Below are 21436 nucleotides of genomic sequence, written 5' to 3'. Positions count from 1 at the left end.
GCATAATTGGTTTTATATATTTAAACGAAAGTGGTTTACTGTCCCGTTTGGTTTATCTAATATTCTTTCGAAAAGAAATTGCTTAAATTTTGTATGATTACCCTTTATTAGTAACAGTCTCGCTACAAATTGATCTTTAATAATTATAATTTTTTGCTTTAGGTATTTTACTCTAAAATGTCTGAAAACAGTAAAAAGCCTCTTCGCAATCCGTTTCGTGTGTCGTTGAGGACATCTAGATAAGATTACGAGTTAGCTAAAAGTTCCGACTTGTATCGTAAGAATGATTGTCCGGGGCCAGAAAATAAGTTATCGCGAGTTGAAGAGCTTTCGATCGTAACAGAGATTAAGTACGTGACACAAATATTGTCGAAAATGATACGATACAACCAATTATTATTTATTCTTTCTGCAGAGCACCCACTAAGCGAAAGAGAAGCTTTTATACGCCAGAGGACGACCGTCGTATCTCTTCGGCCGTTGCAAAATTTTGCAAACATGGAAGGTCCCGTGGAATAACTGGGGACCGCTTTTGGGAAAGAGTATCAAAATTTTTACGCAGCAAAGGGTATTTTCAGGATAGAACGTCTACAAGTCTAAAAAGTCGCTATTTGGATTACATAGTAAAATCAAGAAAAACTAAGGTAAATTGCGTGACAACATTGTTTATAAAGATATCTAATTGCATTAAATTATTACAGACAGTGAATAATATGTTTTTTTCTTTTGTTTCGGTCAAAAGACCGGGAAGCGGCAGCTTCGGTGGCTTTGTTTTCCACGCGAGGGGGGAGATTGCTGCGCCGTTGGCGGGATGATTACAACTTCGTCCCCCAACTCCTCCTCCTCCTGACCTTGCTGCATACCGGCGGCGGCGGTGGGGCTGGCGCTGCTGGTGGTGTCGTCGGTTGCGCTGGTGGTCGGAGTGGTGCCGGCATAGGCTGCTGGCGGTGGCGGCGGCTTCTTCTCGTGCGCGCTGAGTGGCGGATGCGTGGCGGAAAACGAAATAACAACAATTAAAAAAAAACCTCCCTACAAAACGTCCTCCCAGAAATATTTTCCGGTTAATTCCGGTCGGTGGGAGTGGCCGTTGTTGAATTGCCGGACGAGGGCGACGAACCGCCGGTCCTTCTCCACCTCGTATTTTTTTCGGGCGTTTATGTCTGTAAGGATAGTTGCAAAAAATAATATAAATGCTATTGTATAGCTTTGAAAAAAAAAACCATAAAAAGAAAAACAAAAAAACGCGATACAACACAAATAAAAAGGCGGTGACACGCCCTTTTCCTAAAAATCACTAAAAAAGGGACAAAACAATATAAAAAAACTTGCTCGCGGGGGGGGGGGCGACAAAAGCGTCGTCAGAATCGCTGCCGCTGCACTCTATTTCTTCGTCCTCCTCCCGCTCGACGACCACCACGTCCTGGTTATTGTTGCTGCTGTTGTCGTTGTTGTGGCCGTTTTCATCGTTGTCGTCATCGTCTTGGCGGCGGCTCTCACTCATCTCGTTGAATGCGGTTTTCCACTACCGAACCTCGCGTCTTATATATACCCGTTAGCGAATCTTATCTAGAGCTGACGAAGAGATAAGGAGGCTTTGATTTTAGAAAATTATTTAATATGAAATTAAAACTGACGATTATTTTTAATAATTATTTATTTTACCGCAGCGTCGCGACGTTCCGCTTCCTCTTTCCTCAAAAATTCTAATTCCTGCCAATAAAACCATAACTACTATCTATACAATTTTATCGTTAATTAATAAATTTCTTACCCCGCGCCTGTAAGGGAGTAGAATAGTTTTCAGTTAATGACCCTTCAAACTGACAATTGTTCGATCTTTAAAATAACCCTTTTTTTGGGCCACTTTCAAAATTTTGGTTTCCCATTTATGCCAGGCGCTAGAAGTTGGGTTGTGTAACTAGACCGCGTCCTCGAAACTAACTTTCGTCGAATAGGGATGATTTGTAGGGGCTACGGCGCTTTTTCCTAAACATCGTTTGTTTATTCAGCATTTTCCAAAACAAATTACAAAAGGGACGAGAAGATACAAAAAAGGGGGAACAGGGTAATCCGTGCACGAAATGGTGCCTATGCGCCTACGCCACGCCCGGTTTCAACCTAACATCGAAAATTTCCCGTAGCCGAAATAACCCCGTTAAAAACTCGCGAACCGCTGGTCGCTCGAAGTCAAGGCTAGGACTATTCGTTTTTTCTTTCGCAGTTAGTCTCTATCCGTAATTACACTACCGAAACGTTCCGTTCGTTTTTAAAAGGTTTTTTCCTGGTTCGTTTTGACGACCAATTATTCGTTTTATTAAAAACATCAACTTTTTACATACACGATGTCGCAACGCCCCAAAACGCCGACGGAAAGTGCCTTTGAGAAACCCGACATCCTATCGCGGTACGATGGCAGAAAGAACTTCGAAGAAAAATGTTCCACTAAAGCCTCAGAAAAATCGGAGATCGTCGACGAAAAATGTTCAGTGTCGATCGAATTTCACGTCCGAACCAAAAAAGAAGCCGAAGTGTATCAAAATATTCTAAACGCCATCGAGGAGTCTAGTTGAATAAAAAGCCATTAAACACTTTTTTCATGAAATTTTTTTTTAAACCTATGGTAAGAAACAAAAAAGAGAAGCAGTTCCCACCACGTTTTCGACTAGCTTAAGCTTATCATTTTCGCGATCACTTTCCACGAAGTAAAGACTGCATAAACTTTCAAAGCTTACGCGAAATTCAAAGATTTATTGGATAATACTTGGTCCCTTATTATTATATACATTACGTTATTTACTTTTGGCGTTTTGTTCGAGTAAAAATGACGTTGCAAGGCACTGATAGTTGATCTCAAATAAAGCCCCGGGGGTCCGGGGTCTCCCCAGTAAGGGATTGAAAGGGGCAGCGCCCCCTGGACAGGGGGGTATGGGGAGCGCTTGTTAATAATCTGATTGGCGACCTGGTTGGTAATTAACTAACTGCGAGTAAGTTAGTTTACATTCTCGTTCCCGCGCGACTCGGTTAACCTCCGCTTTAAAGAATGCTTGCGCCGTTCACCAAAGCTTTATATTATACTTGAGCCATTCACCCGCGCTTTATAATATTCTTTTATATATAATATTCCATTATTGTACATCGCGAAATTGAGAAAGTTCAATTTTTGGCTGGTAACATTGCGTAAGGAGGAATGGGTAGTATTTTACTTACGGGTTGGTAACGCCGTATAATCAGGAAGGCGTAATATATTGTAAGGCGTTGATAACGTTTTATAATGAGGGATGGTAATTTAGATAGCGCGTGGTAGCGTCGCAAGATGGGGAATATACAAAGGGAATGGTGGTACGGATTGATTGGGAACGGTGTAGTTCCGCAAAATTGTGTTAATGTAGAAATCGTAAGTCCGCGGCATGGTAAATTACGGGAATATTCTCGAAGGTTTTCGCGAGAGATCACGCGTGTGGAGGGTCTTCGCGCCGCTTTTCGACCACCAGCGCTTGAGCGTAGTGAGTGCGCGGCGCCGTCAGGCGCCAATACTTGGAAATACCTAGCAAGTTTCATACGTCACACTGCCATTAAACAAGATTATATTATACGCTTAATACCGAATCAAGCTCAACGGGGGTTTCTTTTCTAACCATTGATTTTGATTAAATTTCTTGTAGTAATTTTCATTTCTTTGTGTTTTTTTGGTTATTTTTTAAAATATTTTTTGTTTCTATTTTGGTTATTTTTTTTAATAAATTTTATATAAAAGAGTAAAAGAAAAATTCATAATATTAATTATTCTCACCACTACTGGCCGTTTCGGAGGTATCCGATTCGATCCACCAGGTTGATCCGGCCACTTTCTCTTCCGAATGGGTCCATACCGGCATGTCACGGTCGGATCCTTCTTCGTCCGACTCGCGCATTTCTACGGCGGGGTGATAAGCGTCACCGTCATAACGTTCGAAGAATAGTTCCAACGATGCCCGAGTGATTTCAAACGGGTTGTTGACGAGAAAATTATTGGCGCGGTGCGGATGGGTAGCGAAGAATTCCCACAGATGGCCTTCGCGTTCCGTTCGCTCCTGATCCAACGGGGCTATCGCGTCGCAAATATCGGTATCGCAATTAGCGTCAAAAACGTGGACTGTCGTCGCGGAAGCCATTGCGGTAAAGAAAGTGTCCAAAACGAACGAGAGTTGGGTGAAAAGAATTCGTAAAAATTTCAGGGCGTTCCTCAAATTTTGCAGTCACAGATGCGAAATTCGAGGTACCCCCGTTCGATTTCCGTCCAACGTTTCCACCCAAGCAGTCGTTTAGCCGGCACCATTTAGGCGCAATGGCTTCCGCTTCAACATTCCGCGTTACAAAAAATTACTTTTACCTATTGTTTTAATTCACGAAAGTAAATTACATATTATCGAAAATATTGAAAACCCACTTTTAAGTCCTATATATCGAACGTGACCGTTCTAACCTCACTTTTATCAAGGATTTTCAAAACAAAATATATACGTCTACGACATTTTATTGACATACATCGTTTTGCAATTGAACAATTGTTCTATTTATGAAATTTGAATATTCTTCTAAACACGTCATGATGTTTTTATTGGTAAGTCACACACAACGATTGCAAAATTCTAAAATGAATAATGCATACAAAACTTAATTTATAAAATCATCGGAAAAAATTTTCATAATATAATTGGTAGCTGTTTTGGAGATGGTTATAACCAAGAAATTATCAGAGTTTAGATGCTTTACTAAATATTTAATTTTCTTGGTAGTTGAAAGTTTAGGAGTCGATTTCCTTTCGACCAAACGTGAATTTTCATAAAACGAACTGATCATTCTGCAATAAAATCCATTATTAACAGGTAAAATAATCCCGGGTTTTGGGTGTGTAACACAGAAAGCTCCACTTTTGGACGCTCGTTTAGCTTAATAAAGCTTTGGTATTGAAAACAAACCATAGGTCCCCTAATGATATTTCATTTTTCTAGCTCTGTCTTGAGACGAGTTTGGCGTTGCTTAGTGGATTATTTAAAATAAATAAGGTATATAGGGTCTTTGATCAAGAAAACATTGGGACTTACTCCTTTTAATAAACGCGCGAATGATGAATTAAGACGCTATTACCTTGCGGTACTTTTTATCGACCGCCTCTAGGGGCTTCTTTCTTTGGTTTACCATGGTAGGTTTTTGGGTAGTCGAAACCTGGGCCATATTCTAAAGTGAGTTTTACGTTTGTAAGAATTAAAACTAACAATTTGTAAAAATTATAAATTAGTAGTAACCCAGCAAACACAAACACGTCCTATGGACATCCGATAGACGTCACACTCGGATCTGGCCTTCGTCCGTAGGACATCCCAAAATCCGGGGTTGACGTCGGTTGGACGTTAAAGGACGTCCAAATGTCCGGTTTGTCTATAGCCGTAGTACGTCCCGGGGACGAGTTTTCGGACATCCAACGACGATTACGGCGGTCGTCCCCTGGATGTCTTTAGGCCTTTAATTTGGTTCAATCATGGCTCAATAGGGATGAAACTAGGACGTTTATTGGATATCGTATTCTGAACAAATAAAGTCAAACTTGATATTAAAATTTTATTCAAAACATTAAAATACAAGATAATGGAAAAAATCCAGCAACAAGTGTACAATTTGATTGTAATAACACGAACTCTGCAAGTATTAGCAGTTAACATATAAATTTCGAACTAAACAATTAAAAAATTAAATAACCTTCCTTATAAAAATGTAAAAAAAACAATAAAATTAATTTTAAAATCAGAAACAAAATAAAACTAAGCCATTTAATACTATTCCATAAAAACATTAAGACTATCGGATGAAAAATGTACTCTAGAAATTAATGTTTCTCGAAGCTTAATTTTAATATTTATCCAAATCTTACTTTTGGAATTACAATTTAACTATATAAAATATCACAGTATAAAATAAAGCTTTAGGCGAACCGTTCAGTGAGAGTAATGAATAATTAACTTAAAAAGTTAAATTGAAACATGTACAGGTCCAAAATGAACTTAAAAAACAGCGAACCTTCCCTAACATTCGGAGAATTACACGCAAATCTTACTTTTGGAATTCCAAATTCAATATACAAAATGAAATAAAGCTTTAGGCGAACCACTTAGTGAGAGTAATGAATAATAAACTTAAAAAGTTAAATTGAAACATGTACAGGTCCAAAATGATCTTTAAAAACAGCGAACCTTCCCTAACTTTCTGAGAATTCAACGCAAATCTTACTTTTGGAATTCCAAAATTCAATATATAAAATATAACAGTATGAAATGAAGCTTTAGGCGAACCGTTTAGTGAGAGTAATGAATAATATTAAAAAGTTAAATTGAAACATGTACAGGTCCAAAATGAATAGACTTTGATCAAACATATTTTCTTCCTGTAAAAGACACATTAAAAAAATCGAGTTAAAATCATTAAAAAATCAAACAGTTTTTTAATAAAATACTTACTCTTATGATATATTATCAGCAATACTAGAGATTCGAGTAATGGCGTCGTACAAAAGAAACTACAAACTGGGCTACCAGATATTTTAAAAGGACTTTAGCTCGGCCAACTTAGATCAGCTTTTCGCAGTAATTGTAGAAATAATTCATCAAATGAAAATAATGGAAATAATATAAAAAAATTTAAAATTAAGAACAGAAAAAATTAATTAATTAAGTAGTTTTGATTTAACACGTAATTTCATTAATTCACGTTAAATAAACTCGTAAATTTAAATAATAATATTCTTAATAAAATTAATATTTTGTGGTTCATTAATCATTATCAGCTCAAATACAAATACAGGTGAAAAAAATTAAAATTAATTGCTGATAAACGCACCTCTAGATAGCATTGATGGACGAAACATTTCGGACGAATAGTGGAGATCCATGCAACGTCGATTGGGCTGAATATCGGATGTCACGAAATTGGTTCTACGAGGACTAAAATGGGACGCCCGTTATTCGTCCCGTAGGACGAATTTTGAACGGGACCAAGCTGGGCTCTAAGGACCATGCTGGGACGTCCCAGGGACGATTTGTGTTTGCTGGGAAACCACGAAGTACGAACCTTTCTTTGGTTATCCATCTTTTTGATATACCTGTTATAGCAAGCTTTTATGACTCTTATCGGTCTGTCCGAAAGGAGGCCCTTACTTTTAAAATAGTCCAAAACCTTTCCCCAAGAAACTGGGCCGCCACTTCTATCGCTTTCTTTCTGCACGAAAACGTAAAAGTTAAGTTGGGTAGGTCGGTCTGCGGTTAAAAAGAAACTAAATATACTTAGTCTGGCGTAGTTTGAAGGCTGTATTTTTTAATCTTCCATCGATCCAAACATCATCCAGCTGCGTAACGCTAAGAAAATTATAACGTAAAAGAATTTGGATTGGCTACTTAAACTCTACACCGTTCAGTTTTAGTAACGGTACGTGTTTAAAACTCAATACGAAACTTCAAAAAAAAACGTGAGCAAAAATAGTAAAATTTACATGTGTAAAATCCAAGGCTTACGTTTTCTCTCGTAAAATGGAAGTTCCGTCGAAGGGTGAATAAGGTATGGTTGGCTTTTTTGCTTCTTCGTGTATATCGTTTCTATAGAATCTTATTGGTCAAAAAATATATTCCATTGTTTGTCGTGCGATTCGCCACTCTTGGGTACGTGTATCGAATGCTTTTATGAAAATTCATTTTTGTACATTCTGTTTAGAAAGAGGAGCCATTTTATATTAAATATGTCAAGCATAAAAAGTTATACTGATTTAAGATCAATTTGTATCGAGACTATTACCAATAACGAGTATTATACTACTTATGAAACTTATCTACGCCAAATAATTGCTTTTCGAGATAATATAAACCAAACGGCCAAGTCAACCACTTACGTTGCAATAATTAAAAACGAATTTTGCACGCAAGTCCGACAATTGCGGTCATAAAAAATTCACGACCTTTCTGGTCAATGTCCGGCGTGGTAAGGGTTAAATATCTAGATGTACTTGCCTAGATTATACTAAAAAGCTTAGGGTTCTTTAAAAAAATAATTTTTTTAACCATTACAGATTTTTTCATTTTGTTTTAATTTAAAATTATTTTTTAAAACGAGAGATTACCAAAAAACCCAAGGATTATAGCAAAATATTCAAGGATTAATTCCAAATTTAAAGGCATTACGCGGATTTTTTATGGATTTTGCCAAAATATTTAAGGGATGACTAAATATTTTTCAGATTACGGCTTATTAATTTTTCTAGGATAACGATTATAATGTACACCTGATAACGCGAGTGACTTCCCCCTCGGATTTGCCCTTTTTCCTATATATAATCGATATGCATTTAGGGACAGTTAGGTGTCCAGGCAATAAATCCATTAGTTCATCTTTTATTGCATTAAACAAAAGGGGAGATATTGGATCCCCCTGTTTAACCCCTCTTTACACACAGATGGAATCGGTACTAACAGATCCAATTTGTATACTAGTTTGAGCATCGTTGTACGTATTCATGACATAAGAGATAAAATTGCTTTCGATACCAAGACGACATAAGCTACGCTGGATGGACCAATGAGACAACGAATCAAACGCTTTGGCAAGATCAATTGAAACTAGCGACAGCGTTTTCCTCTTTTTCTTGCTGTAGTTCAGAACATGATCGAGAACTAACGTTTAAGCCATTGCGCCGTCTAGTGGCAAAAACGCCTGTTGGTTCTTATTCAAGTCAATTGTCCCAACCAACCTTCTTGCAAGGATGTTATGAAAAACACGCACCAGCATTGACGAGATCGTAATAGGCCTCCAATTCGAGGCTTTAAATAAATCCCCTTTTTTCGGTACCAAAACCGTTCTAGACACCTTCAAGGCCAAGGGCAGATTTTTCAAATAGAAAAAAAACGTTCTATATCGTTGTCAGGTCAAGGACTGAAATTATCTTCAAGCCTTTCAGATCTGGTCCAGGAGAGGACGCAGTTTGATGTTTTAGAGCACCTTGAACTTCATTTCAGGTCAGTGGTAAATATGTATCTCTCAATTTCTTCTTCCGACTGGTTATAGGAAAGACATCATCAGGAGACTCAGCAGAAAATAAAACTCCAAAAGTATCTTCTATATCCTGGCAAACCGGGAATTCAGTAGAACCCGGCGGTAAAGGATCCAGGATGGTTTTCGCTAATAAGCGCGTATTTTTCCTATATAATTCCCCATTTTACAGGGTTACCAGTAATAAATTACCCATTCCTCCTTATACAGCTTTACCAGCTCCTAATTATTTTCCCCATTTTACAGGGTTACCAGTAATAAATTAACCATTCCTCCTTATACAGCGTTACCAGCTCCTAAGTTTATTCCCCATTATACCGTGTAGCCAATAGTTAAATAAATTCCCCACTTAACAGGGTCACCAGGCACTTACTCCTTATTCTCCTTTTATTTAGACCATCCGTCGATAATCCCGTCCGTTCCGTCGTCAATACACGTCTCCCTGCAAAGAAACACAAAAAAGTAATACCTTACCTTCAACCGAAATACCCAAAACGACTCACTTACCATTTAGCTCCTTCTTCTACCATCCGACACTTACCTTTATCCTGAATACTAACACACTTAACACTTACACTTATCGTAGGTTAACTTATAAAAATGAAAAGCATTTTCATACAACAATTCTCTTTACTATCGTCCAAAACAAAATTATACAAAGCTGGTTATTAAGTGTAACAGTTTTACACTAAAAAATAAAAATCAATTATCAAAAATTTAACCAAAGGGTATTAACAAAAATAAAAACTAAGTTTTCCTTGTGCAGATTTCTGGAGGATGGACTTTACCCCTCCGCTTTCTCCCTTTCCCCAGCATTTGTTTTAGTCGTGCAGATTTCTGGAGGATGTACCCTACCCCTCCGCTTTCTCCCTTTCTCCAGCATTTGTTTTAATCGTGCAGATTTCTGGAGGATGGACTTTACCCCACCGCTTTCTCCCTTTCCCCAGCATTTGTTTTAATCGTGCAGATTTCTGGAGGATGTACCCTACCCCTCCGCTTTCTCCCTTTCTCCAGCATTTGTTTTAAACGTGCAGATTTCTGGAGAATGGACTTTACCCCTCCGCTTTCTCCCTTTCCCCAGCATTTGTTTTAATCGTGCAGATTTCTGGAGAATGGACTCTACCCCCCCCCCTTTCTCCCTTTCTCCAGCATTTGTTATAATCGTGCAGATTTCTGGAGAATGGACTCTACCCCTCCGCTTTCTCCCTTTCTCCAGCATTTGTTTTAATCGTGCAGATTTCTGGAGAATGGACTCTACCCCTTCGCTTTCTCCCTTTCTCCAACATTTGTTTTATCGTGCAGATTTCTGGAGAATGGACTTTACCCCTCCCCTCTACCCCGTTCTCCAGACTTAGTATTCCTCGTGCAGATTTCTGGAGGATGGACTTTACCCCTCCGGTTTCTCCCTTTCTCTAGCATTTGTTTTATTCGTGCAGATTTCTGGAGGATGGACTCTACCCCTCCCCTTTCTCCCTTTCTCCAGCATTTGTTTTAATCGTGCAGATTTCTGGAGGATGTACCCTACCCCTCCGCTTTCTCCCTTTCCCCAGCATTTGTTTAAATTGTGCAGATTTCTGGAGGATGTACCCTACCCCTCCGCTTTCTCCCTTTCTCCAGCATTTGTTTTAAACGTGCAGATTTCTGGAGAATGGACTTTACCCCTCCGCTTTCTCCCTTTCTCCAGCATTTGTTTTAATCGTGCAGATTTCTTGAGGATGGACTTTACCCCTCCGCTTTCTCCCTTTCCCCAGCATTTGTTTTAATCGTGCAGATTTCTGGAGAATGGACTCTACCCCTCCCCTTTTTCCCTTTCTCCAGCATTTGTTTTAATCGTGCAGATTTCTGGAGGATGGACCCTACCCCTCCGCTTTCTCCCTTTCCCCAGCATTTGTTTTAATTGTGCAGATTTCTGGAGGATGTACCCTACCCCTCCGCTTTCTCCCTTTCTCCAGCATTTGTTTTAATCGTGCAGATTTCTGGAGGATGTACCCTACCCCTCCGCTTTCTCCCTTTCTCCAGCATTTGTTTTAATCGTGCAGATTTCTGGAGAATAAACTTTACCCCTCCGCTTTCTCCCTTTCTCCAGCATTTGTTTTAATCGTGCAGATTTCTGGAGAATGGACTCTACCCCTCCGCTTTCTCCCTTTCTCCAGCATTTGTTTTAATCGTGCAGATTTCTGGAGAATGGACTCTACCCCTTCGCTTTCTCCCTTTCTCCAGCATTTGTTTTAATCGTGCAGATTTCTGGAGAATGGACTTTACCCCTTGCCTCTACCCCGTTCTCCAGACTTAGTATTCCTCGTGCAGATTTCTGGAGGATGGACTTTACCCCTCCGGTTTCTCCCTTTCTCTAGCATTTGTTTTATTTGTGCAGATTTCTGGAGGATGGACTCTACCCCTCCGGTTTCTCCCTTTCTCTAGCATTTGTTTTATTCGTGCAGATTTCTGGAGGATGGACTCTACCCCTCCCCTTTCTCCCTTTCTCCAGCATTTGTTTTAATCGTGCAGATTTCTGGAGGATGTACCCTACCCCTCCGCTTTCTCCCTTTCCCCAGCATTTGTTTAAATTGTGCAGATTTCTGGAGGATGTACCCTACCCCTCCGCTTTCTCCCTTTCCCCAGCATTTGTTTTAAACGTGCAGATTTCTGGAGAATGGACTTTACCCCTCCGCTTTCTCCCTTTCTCCAGCATTTGTTTTAATCGTGCAGATTTCTTGAGGATGGACTTTACCCCTCCGCTTTCTCCCTTTCCCCAGCATTTGTTTTAATCGTGCAGATTTCTGGAGAATGGACTCTACCCCTCCCCTTTTTCCCTTTCTCCAGCATTTGTTTTAATCGTGCAGATTTCTGGAGGATGGACCCTACCCCTCCGCTTTCTCCCTTTCTCCAGCATTTGTTTTAAACGTGCAGATTTCTGGAGAATGGACTTTACCCCTCCGCTTTCTCCCTTTCCCCAGCATTTGTTTTAATCGTGCAGATTTCTTGAGAATGGACTCTACCCCCCCCTTTCTCCCTTTCTCCAGCATTTGTTTTAATCGTGCAGATTTCTGGAGAATGGACTCTACCCCTCCGCTTTCTCCCTTTCTCCAGCATTTGTTTTAATCGTGCAGATTTCTGGAGAATGGACTCTACCCCTTCGCTTTCTCCCTTTCTCCAGCATTTGTTTTAATCGTGCAGATTTCTGGAGAATGGACTTTACCCCTTGCCTCTACCCCGTTCTCCAGACTTAGTATTCCTCGTGCAGATTTCTGGAGGATGGACTTTACCCCTCCGGTTTCTCCCTTTCTCTAGCATTTGTTTTATTTGTGCAGATTTCTGGAGGATGGACTCTACCCCTCCCCTTTATCCCTTTCTCCATCATTTGTTTTAATCGTGCAGATTTCTGGAGGATGTACCCTACCCCTCCGCTTTCTCCCTTTCCCCAGCATTTGTTTAAATTGTGCAGATTTCTGGAGGATGTACCCTACCCCTCCGCTTTCTCCCTTTCTCCAGCATTTGTTTTAAACGCGCAGATTTCTGGAGAATAGACTTTACCCCTCCGCTTTCTCCCTTTCCCCAGCATTTGTTTTAGTCGTGCAGATTTCTGGAGGATGTACCCTACCCCTCCGCTTTCTCCCTTTCTCCAGCATTTGTTTTAATCGTGCAGATTTCTGGAGGATGGACTTTACCCCACCGCTTTCTCCCTTTCCCCAGCATTTGTTTTAATCGTGCAGATTTCTGGAGGATGTACCCTACCCCTCCGCTTTCTCCCTTTCTCCAGCATTTGTTTTAAACGTGCAGATTTCTGGAGAATGGACTTTACCCCTCCGCTTTCTCCCTTTCCCCAGCATTTGTTTTAATCGTGCAGATTTCTGGAGAATGGACTCTACCCCCCCCCCTTTCTCCCTTTCTCCAGCATTTGTTATAATCGTGCAGATTTCTGGAGAATGGACTCAACCCCTCCGCTTTCTCCCTTTCTCCAGCATTTGTTTTAATCGTGCAGATTTCTGGAGAATGGACTCTACCCCTTCGCTTTCTCCCTTTCTCCAACATTTGTTTTATCGTGCAGATTTCTGGAGAATGGACTTTACCCCTCCCCTCTACCCCGTTCTCCAGACTTAGTATTCCTCGTGCAGATTTCTGGAGGATGGACTTTACCCCTCCGGTTTCTCCCTTTCTCTAGCATTTGTTTTATTCGTGCAGATTTCTGGAGGATGGACTCTACCCCTCCCCTTTCTCCCTTTCTCCAGCATTTGTTTTAATCGTGCAGATTTCTGGAGGATGTACCCTACCCCTCCGCTTTCTCCCTTTCCCCAGCATTTGTTTAAATTGTGCAGATTTCTGGAGGATGTACCCTACCCCTCCGCTTTCTCCCTTTCTCCAGCATTTGTTTTAAACGTGCAGATTTCTGGAGAATGGACTTTACCCCTCCGCTTTCTCCCTTTCTCCAGCATTTGTTTTAATCGTGCAGATTTCTTGAGGATGGACTTTACCCCTCCGCTTTCTCCCTTTCCCCAGCATTTGTTTTAATCGTGCAGATTTCTGGAGAATGGACTCTACCCCTCCCCTTTTTCCCTTTCTCCAGCATTTGTTTTAATCGTGCAGATTTCTGGAGGATGGACCCTACCCCTCCGCTTTCTCCCTTTCCCCAGCATTTGTTTTAATTGTGCAGATTTCTGGAGGATGTACCCTACCCCTCCGCTTTCTCCCTTTCTCCAGCATTTGTTTTAATCGTGCAGATTTCTGGAGGATGGACTTTACCCCACCGCTTTCTCCCTTTCCCCAGCATTTGTTTTAATCGTGCAGATTTCTGGAGGATGTACCCTACCCCTCCGCTTTCTCCCTTTCTCCAGCATTTGTTTTAATCGTGCAGATTTCTGGAGAATAAACTTTACCCCTCCGCTTTCTCCCTTTCTCCAGCATTTGTTTTAATCGTGCAGATTTCTGGAGGATGGACTTTACCCCACCGCTTTCTCCCTTTTCCCAGCATTTGTTTTAATCGTGCAGATTTCTGGAGGATGTACCCTACCCCTCCGCTTTCTCCCTTTCTCCAGCATTTGTTTTAAACGTGCAGATTTCTGGAGAATGGACTTTACCCCTCCGCTTTCTCCCTTTCCCCAGCATTTGTTTTAATCGTGCAGATTTCTTGAGAATGGACTCTACCCCCCCCCCTTTCTCCCTTTCTCCAGCATTTGTTTTAATCGTGCAGATTTCTGGAGAATGGACTCTACCCCTCCGCTTTCTCCCTTTCTCCAGCATTTGTTTTAATCGTGCAGATTTCTGGAGAATGGACTCTACCCCTTCGCTTTCTCCCTTTCTCCAGCATTTGTTTTAATCGTGCAGATTTCTGGAGGATGTACCCTACCCCTCCGCTTTCTCCCTTTCTCCAGCATTTGTTTTAAACGCGCAGATTTCTGGAGAATGGACTTTACCCCTCCGCTTTCTCCCTTTCTCCAGCATTTGTTTTAATCGTGCAGATTTCTGGAGGATGGACTTTACCCCTCCGCTTTCTTCCTTTCCCCAGCATTTGTTTTAATCGTGCAGATTTCTGGAGAATGGACTCTACCCCTCCCCTTTTTCCCTTTCTCCAGCATTTGTTTTAATCGTGCAGATTTCTGGAGGATGGACCCTACCCCTCCGCTTTCTCCCTTTCCCCAGCATTTGTTTTAATTGTGCAGATTTCTGGAGGATGTACCCTACCCCTCCGCTTTCTCCCTTTCTCCAGCATTTGTTTTAAACGTGCAGATTTTTGGAGAATGGACTTTACCCCTCCGCTTTCTCCCTTTCTCCAGCATTTGTTTTAATCGTGCAGATTTCTGGAGAATGGACTCTACCCCTCCGCTTTCTCCAGCATTTGTTTTAATCGCGCAGATTTCTGGAGGATGGATTTTACACCCACACCTCTCCCCCGTTCTCCAGACTTAGTTTTCCTCGTGCAGATTTCTGGAGGATGGACTTTACCCCTCCCCTCTGCGCCGTTCTCCAGACTTGGTTTTCCTCGTATAGATTTCTGGAGAATGGACTTTACCCTTCCGCTTTCTCCCTTTCTCCAGCATTTGTTTTAATCGTGCAGATTTCTGGAGAATGGACTTTACTCCTCCGCTTTCTCCCTTTCTCCAGCATTTGTTTTAAACGTGCAGATTTCTGGAGGATGGACTTTACCCCTCCGCTATCTCCCGCTATACAGAATTTGTTTTAATCGCGCAGATTTCTGGAGGATGGATTTTACGCCCTCTCCTCTCCCCCGTTCTCCAGACTTAGTTTTCCTCGTGCAGATTTCTGGAGGATGAACTTTACCCCTCCGCTTTCTCCCGTTCTCCAGCATTTGTTTAAATCGTGCAGATATCTGGAGAATGGACTTTACCCATCCCCTTTCTCCCTTTCTCCAGCATTTGTTTTAATCGTGCAGATTTCTGGAGAATGGACTTTACCCCTCCGCTTTCTGCCGCTATCCTGAATTTGTTTTAATCGCGCAGATTTCTGGAGGATGGATTTTACGCCCTCTCCTCTCCCCCGTTCTCCAGACTTAGTTTTCCTCGTGCAGATTTCTGGAGGATGGACTTTACCCCTCCGCTTTCTCCCGCTATCCAGAATTTGTTTTAATCGCGCAGATTTCTGGAGGATGGATTTTACGCCCTCTCCTCTCCCCCGTTCTCCAGACTTAGTTTTCCTCGTGCAGATTTCTGGAGAATGGACTTTACCCCTCCGCTTTCTCCCTTTCTCCAGCATTTGTTTTAATCGTGCAGATTTCTGGAGAATGGACTTTACCCCTCCGCTTTCTCCCTTTCTCCAGCATTTTTTTTAAACGTGCAGATTTCTGGAGGATGGACTTTACCCCTCCGCTTTCTCCCGCTATCCAGAATTTGTTTTAATCGCGCAGATTTCTGGAGGATGGATTTTACGCCCTCTCCTCTCCCCCGTTCTCCAGACTTAGTTTTCCTTGTGCAGATTTCTGGAGGATGGACTTTACCCCTCCGCTTTCTCCCTTTCCCCAGCATTTGTTTTAGTCGTGCAGATTTCTGGAGAATGGACTCTACCCCTCCCCTTTCTCCCTTTCCCCAGCATTTGTTTTAATCGTGCACATTTCTGGAGGATGGACTCTACCCCTCCCCTTTCTCCCTTTCTCCAGCATTTGTTTAAATCTTGCAGATTTCTGGAGAATGGACTTTACCCCTCCGCTTTCTCCCTTTATCCAGCATTTGTTTTAATCGTGCAGATTTTTGGAGGATGGACTTTACCCCTCCGCTTTCTCCCTTTCTCCAGCATTTGTTTTATTCGTGCAGATTTCTGGAGGATGGACTTTACCCCTCCGCTTTCTCACTTTCTCCAGCATTTGTTTTACACGTGCAGATTTCTGGAGGATGGACTTTAACCCTCCGCTTTCTCCCTTTCCTCAGCATTTGTTTTAATCGTGCAGATTTCTGGAGAATGGACTCTACCCCTCCCCTTTCTCCCTTTCTCCAGCATTTGTTTTAATCGTGTAGATTTCTGGATAATGGACTTTTCCCCTCCGCTTTCTCCCTTTCTCCAGCATTTGTTTTAATCGTGCAGATTTCTGGAGAATGGACTTAACCCCTCCGCTTTCTCCCTTTCTCCAGCATTTGTTTTAAACGTGCAGATTTCTGGAGGATGTACTTTACCCCTCCGCTTTCTCCCGCTATCCAGAATTTGTTTTAATCGCGCAGATTTCTGGAGGATGGATTTTACCCCTCCGCTTTCTCCCTTTCTCCAGCATTTGTTTTAATCGTGCAGATTTCTGAAGAATGGACTTTACCCCTGGATTTTCCATCGTAATGCTTGATGTGCAATTTTGGAAGTTTTACCGTCGGTGGTCGATGTGTCAGTTGAGCGGGAGGCTGATATGCCCTCGCTACTTGGTCTGCTTCAGTTATGAACCGCGTGGCTCGTACCATCGTTACGGTAATCTCGTCCATATAATCTTGAGCGGATAATATTTCTTTCGAGTTCTTTTTCATCCGTTATTTGTAGCTCAATTTGCTCGAAAATCAGCTTGAGATCGGGTTCTTTTCTCTCTAGCACCTTCAAGTTTCCTTCGACTATACCCACGACGGGTTTTGCTTTGTTTAGCTCAGCATCTAAATTGTCTTTCACCTTTGTAGTGGCTTGCTTCGTACTCTTGCGCTTTGCTTTTAATCTTGTTAATGCGTCCGCCATCGTAGTTAATAAAGTTCCGTATATTGTCCGAATGCTCTAATTCGCGGTGGCTTAAAAACCCGGGTTTCGGCACCAATATGAAATGCGATCCGAAATATTGCACTGAAAATCTAATGGTCTATCTCTGATGGCCCGTTTAATGAAGCAACGCGTAAAGAACGAATGCAGGATTACAATTTGATACAAAACTTTATTTACAAGAGGGGAAAATTAAAATAGAAAAGGCATTAAAAAATTACTGGTTCGCCGCGACTATTTCTAAAATCACGAGAGAGATTCTTGGGCGCGGTCGACCCGTTTAAACAGAGAAGTGAATCTGCCGTTTTTACGGAGCTCGCGAAGGCGCGTTACAAAAAGTGTTGAAATATCATTCTTGGAAAAAACCGTGCCGGACAAAGCTTTACTGAAAGCCGGGGCAACAGTTATTTCTACGGTAAAAAGGGGGAAACTGTCCGGCCCGCGAAAGAATGTGGCTACAAAAGAGGTATTTTAAGCTTGTAAAATAAAATGTACAAGGTGATGCACTTATATAAAGGGGTTCAAACACCAAATACGAAATACAGACAAATAAAAAATGGAAAATATAAAAAGAAGGGGTTTTGTGATTCGACAGTGCGGAGTACTAAGGTAAAAAAGCACTCGTTACTAGGGCAAAAGTTTGAACGATGTTGCGAGTGGAATTCCAATCACAACAGCTCTGGAAAGTAGCACAATCAGCGCCAGTAAAGAATCCCTGTTATCTGCCAGGAACAAAGTCAAACTAATGACGGGTTGAGGACTTATAACGCTGTGTGGTTCGTTAAATCCAAGAAGTAAGCAACGTTTCCTTCGCGTTCTGATATCTTCTCATTAATGTTATGGCTCTCTTACGCCCACACCCGAATTGGACCTTTTCAAAGTTCCGTTGACTCAGACGGGCATCGTCAGCGGTGAATGGGTGGAGTACAATCCCTTTTCAAGTATTACCCGAGGCGCTGGTAACTCCGCGTAATCTTTTCAATCTCTACCTTAATCAGTGTTGAGTACGCGTAATCAGTGATCAGGCCATATGACAGTATTACCACCTTATCAAAGTTAACATTTTGCATTAGTGGATATTCCGAAGCTTACGTCGATTTGTCGCAAACACCTCTACACGTCCAGGTGGACGTGTAATAAGAAAATGGTTAATTCCCAGTTGCCGCCCTAATCATCCCCGATGGCACAGTAAAGGTGGATGCACACATAAAATACGCAGGCAAACGCGGGCGAAACTTTCGAGTGCGCTGATTGAAATTATCAATTTTGCACTTTCGCGCCGATAACGAGCTAGACAACAAAAAGTATGTTTTCATTCACGTGATCAAAACAAAATTTCCCAAGCACATGTCTTTAGTCTTTGCTCAATTTTAAATTAATTGATGCTGTCCATAAATTCCAACTAATTTGAGGTTAAATAATTCTTAAAATATTTTATAAGAATTGAAAAATTTATAAAATACGTGTTCTATTCAGTGGAAGTTTTACGGTTTGCTAGGCCCTAGGCAAAATGAGATCGAAGAAAAGTAATATCTATAAAATTGTATTCAATAAAGTATATTACAGATTTTTTTAACTTAGTAACTTATTCATTTAGTAATAACTATGCAAATGATTAATTTAATGATTAAGTAATTTACTAAATAAGTCAAGGTTAATTTTTTATTTAATCAAATGATTAACAATTTTACTAAATAAACTAATTACTCAAGTAATTAACCGAATCTCGATTTAAAAATTCAAATATTCCCATCACCAAATTAACAAACTTGTAATTTAAAAAAAACTATTTATAATTAGGCATATTTAAATTTTCAATAATTAATTATATGCAAATATGATTCAAACAATGTTAACTTTCGATTCGGCTAAAACTAGCTCCTTATTATATCAGGACACGAAAGGAAAATCAGTGGCGGCTTAAGAAGGATGGGAGTAGTATAGTACCGTATTCCTGGATACGCGTGGGGGGCGCAGCGTGCTTTCCCCCACGCGTCCCCAGCTGCGTGACGGGGGGGGAATGAAGCGGGGAATCGCGATTCCGCCCTCCTCGGGCGAGTGTCACGCGCGCGTGACCTGAATAATTAATGAGATTAACAGGTGTTTTGAATAATTAATTAGTTGACCTGTCAATCAACTAGAGTAGGTAAGCAAGTGTTTTAAAAAGGGTGAATATTAATGAGCGTGTTTTACCGTTAGGGGTCATTGACCTGTTAGATAGTAACATGTGTTTAGGATCAACAAGTAGTTATATTATATGTTTGAATATTAATTTTTGGCGGGAAAGTGTAAGCGTCGCGTGTATAAAAATCAACAAGTGGTTAAACTCTTTAGGTTAATTAATGTACACTTATGTTTGACATGATTTTGGCGGGGAAACGGGTAAAGTTTGTACTCTATAGGTCTATTACATGTTTGTATCTTTATAATTAACCGTTAGGGTTCATGACCTGGTAGCTATATGGTTGTTAAAGTTTTGGCGCGAATTTAACATGTGTTCTGAAGACCGTTAGAAATTGTAAGCGTCGATTAACAAGTGTTTAAACTCTTTAGGTTTATTATATGTTTGAATATTAATTTTTACCGGAAAAATGTTAGCGTCGCGTGCATAAATCAGCAAGTGTTTAAACAAAAATAGTTAAAAAGGTGTATTGAATATTTTCGGTTTGACCAACACCGAACCATAAATCTCTAAGTATAAGACTTCTTCAGGTGTCCAGAGTCCAGGATCAGCAGTGTCCAAATATTTAGTTGCTGAAACTCTTTTTGACCTTCATCCTCTAATTCGAAATTTAAGACTTCTTCAGATGTCCAGAGTCCAGGATTATCAGTGTCCAAATATTTAGTTGCTGAAACTCTTTTGACTCCCATAGAACTCGTATTGAATTCATTATACCAGATGGCCATTATTCCTATTATACAAAGCATAAAGTTTACGATAAATAACTTAACATTTTATATTGACATTTCGAATTTACCGCGCCTCCACGAAAATCCCTACTTTCCAAGCGCACTAGCGCCATCTATTGTACTAAATCACTACCATAAAAATATATTTTTGGGCTGTTAAAAATATATAAAATAAATATCAGTCTAATTTGTTTAATATATACCAATATTCATAACACTTTATATTTAATATAATATAACATTTAACCTAACCGATAATTTTAAGCAACTCGCCTCCTGAAAAATTGCCAAAATCTCTCCTTTCCAAGCCCACTAGCGCCATCTATGTATTACGTTGCAAGATTACCATAAAAATATATTTTCGAACAAAAACCTTTTAAAATATATAGCATAAATATCAGGCTAATTTGTTTATTATATATCAATTTTAATAACACTTTATAAATTACTAAATTTTTTATATATAATATTTAAGTTAGATGGCGCCACTTTCTTCACCCAGCATCTTAAGCAACGCGGTCGAAATAGCCATTCTCCAAAAGAAAGTTAAGCCAGAAGTATTGTTAAGATAATGTTTTAAGTTTTGAACGTTTTAAATAGTATTTCGGTCACTCTAGTTATTGCTAATGGGAACTAAATTGTGCTAAGTATCTAACCGCGTAACTTTTAAAATTTTTTAGATTTCTAGGAATTATATTGGCCGCATACTTTCCAGGTAAAATTTTAGGCTTATAAATGAACATTTTTTAAAATATTTTAACGTTCTAGGATGTACGCCATTACTAACGGCCATTGGTAAAGCTCAACGAACAGTAACGGACTCATCATTGTCATTTGACAAGGTAAAAAACTATAATTTTGAGCTAGTATTTTGTTTTGGGTCGTATATATAAATATATATATTGTATTATTCAATTTAAATAAGGTGTATGATAGAAAGATTTATGGGAGGTCGGGGGGGTTAAACTGGGTACGAGGCCCCGTCAAAAAGTTTCTCCAGCGCCACCAAGTGAGGCGTTTTAGAACGTATGTCGGTGAAACATTAAGTTGTTTTAAGACTAGCTTAACACACATTTTTTGGTGGAATATTTTACAATAATTTGAATGTTATTATAAGTATATTACCATGTCGAGAGAGATCCCAGCTACTAGTAGCAACCCAAGTAGGTCGTTGATTTTTCATAAGGAACGTAAGACTTTTTATCAGAAACATTAACGAATTGTGAGAAAACATGGAAAAAATCCCGTCCTTTTATATCAGTAAATCCAGGAAAAACTGGAAATCAGA

General features: G+C 40.3%; 1 long non-coding RNA gene across 1 annotated transcript; it reads right to left on the bottom strand.

The window, feature by feature from the left end:
• Window positions 1-19616: 19616 nt before the first annotated feature.
• LOC149949138 (uncharacterized) lies at window positions 19617-20646 on the bottom strand. Its single transcript, XR_016479931.1, has 2 exons — window positions 20422-20646; window positions 19617-20150 (listed from the first exon to the last, which is right to left on the bottom strand). It is a non-coding gene; the product is annotated as an uncharacterized LOC149949138 (long non-coding RNA).
• Window positions 20647-21436: the final 790 nt, after the last annotated feature.

Source organism: Leiobunum rupestre, chromosome 3 (assembly GCF_980474605.1).
Source record: "Leiobunum rupestre chromosome 3, qqLeiRupe1.1.hap1, whole genome shotgun sequence".
Taxonomy (NCBI): domain Eukaryota; kingdom Metazoa; phylum Arthropoda; class Arachnida; order Opiliones; family Sclerosomatidae; genus Leiobunum; species Leiobunum rupestre.
This window is presented reverse-complemented; position numbering and strand designations above follow the sequence as displayed.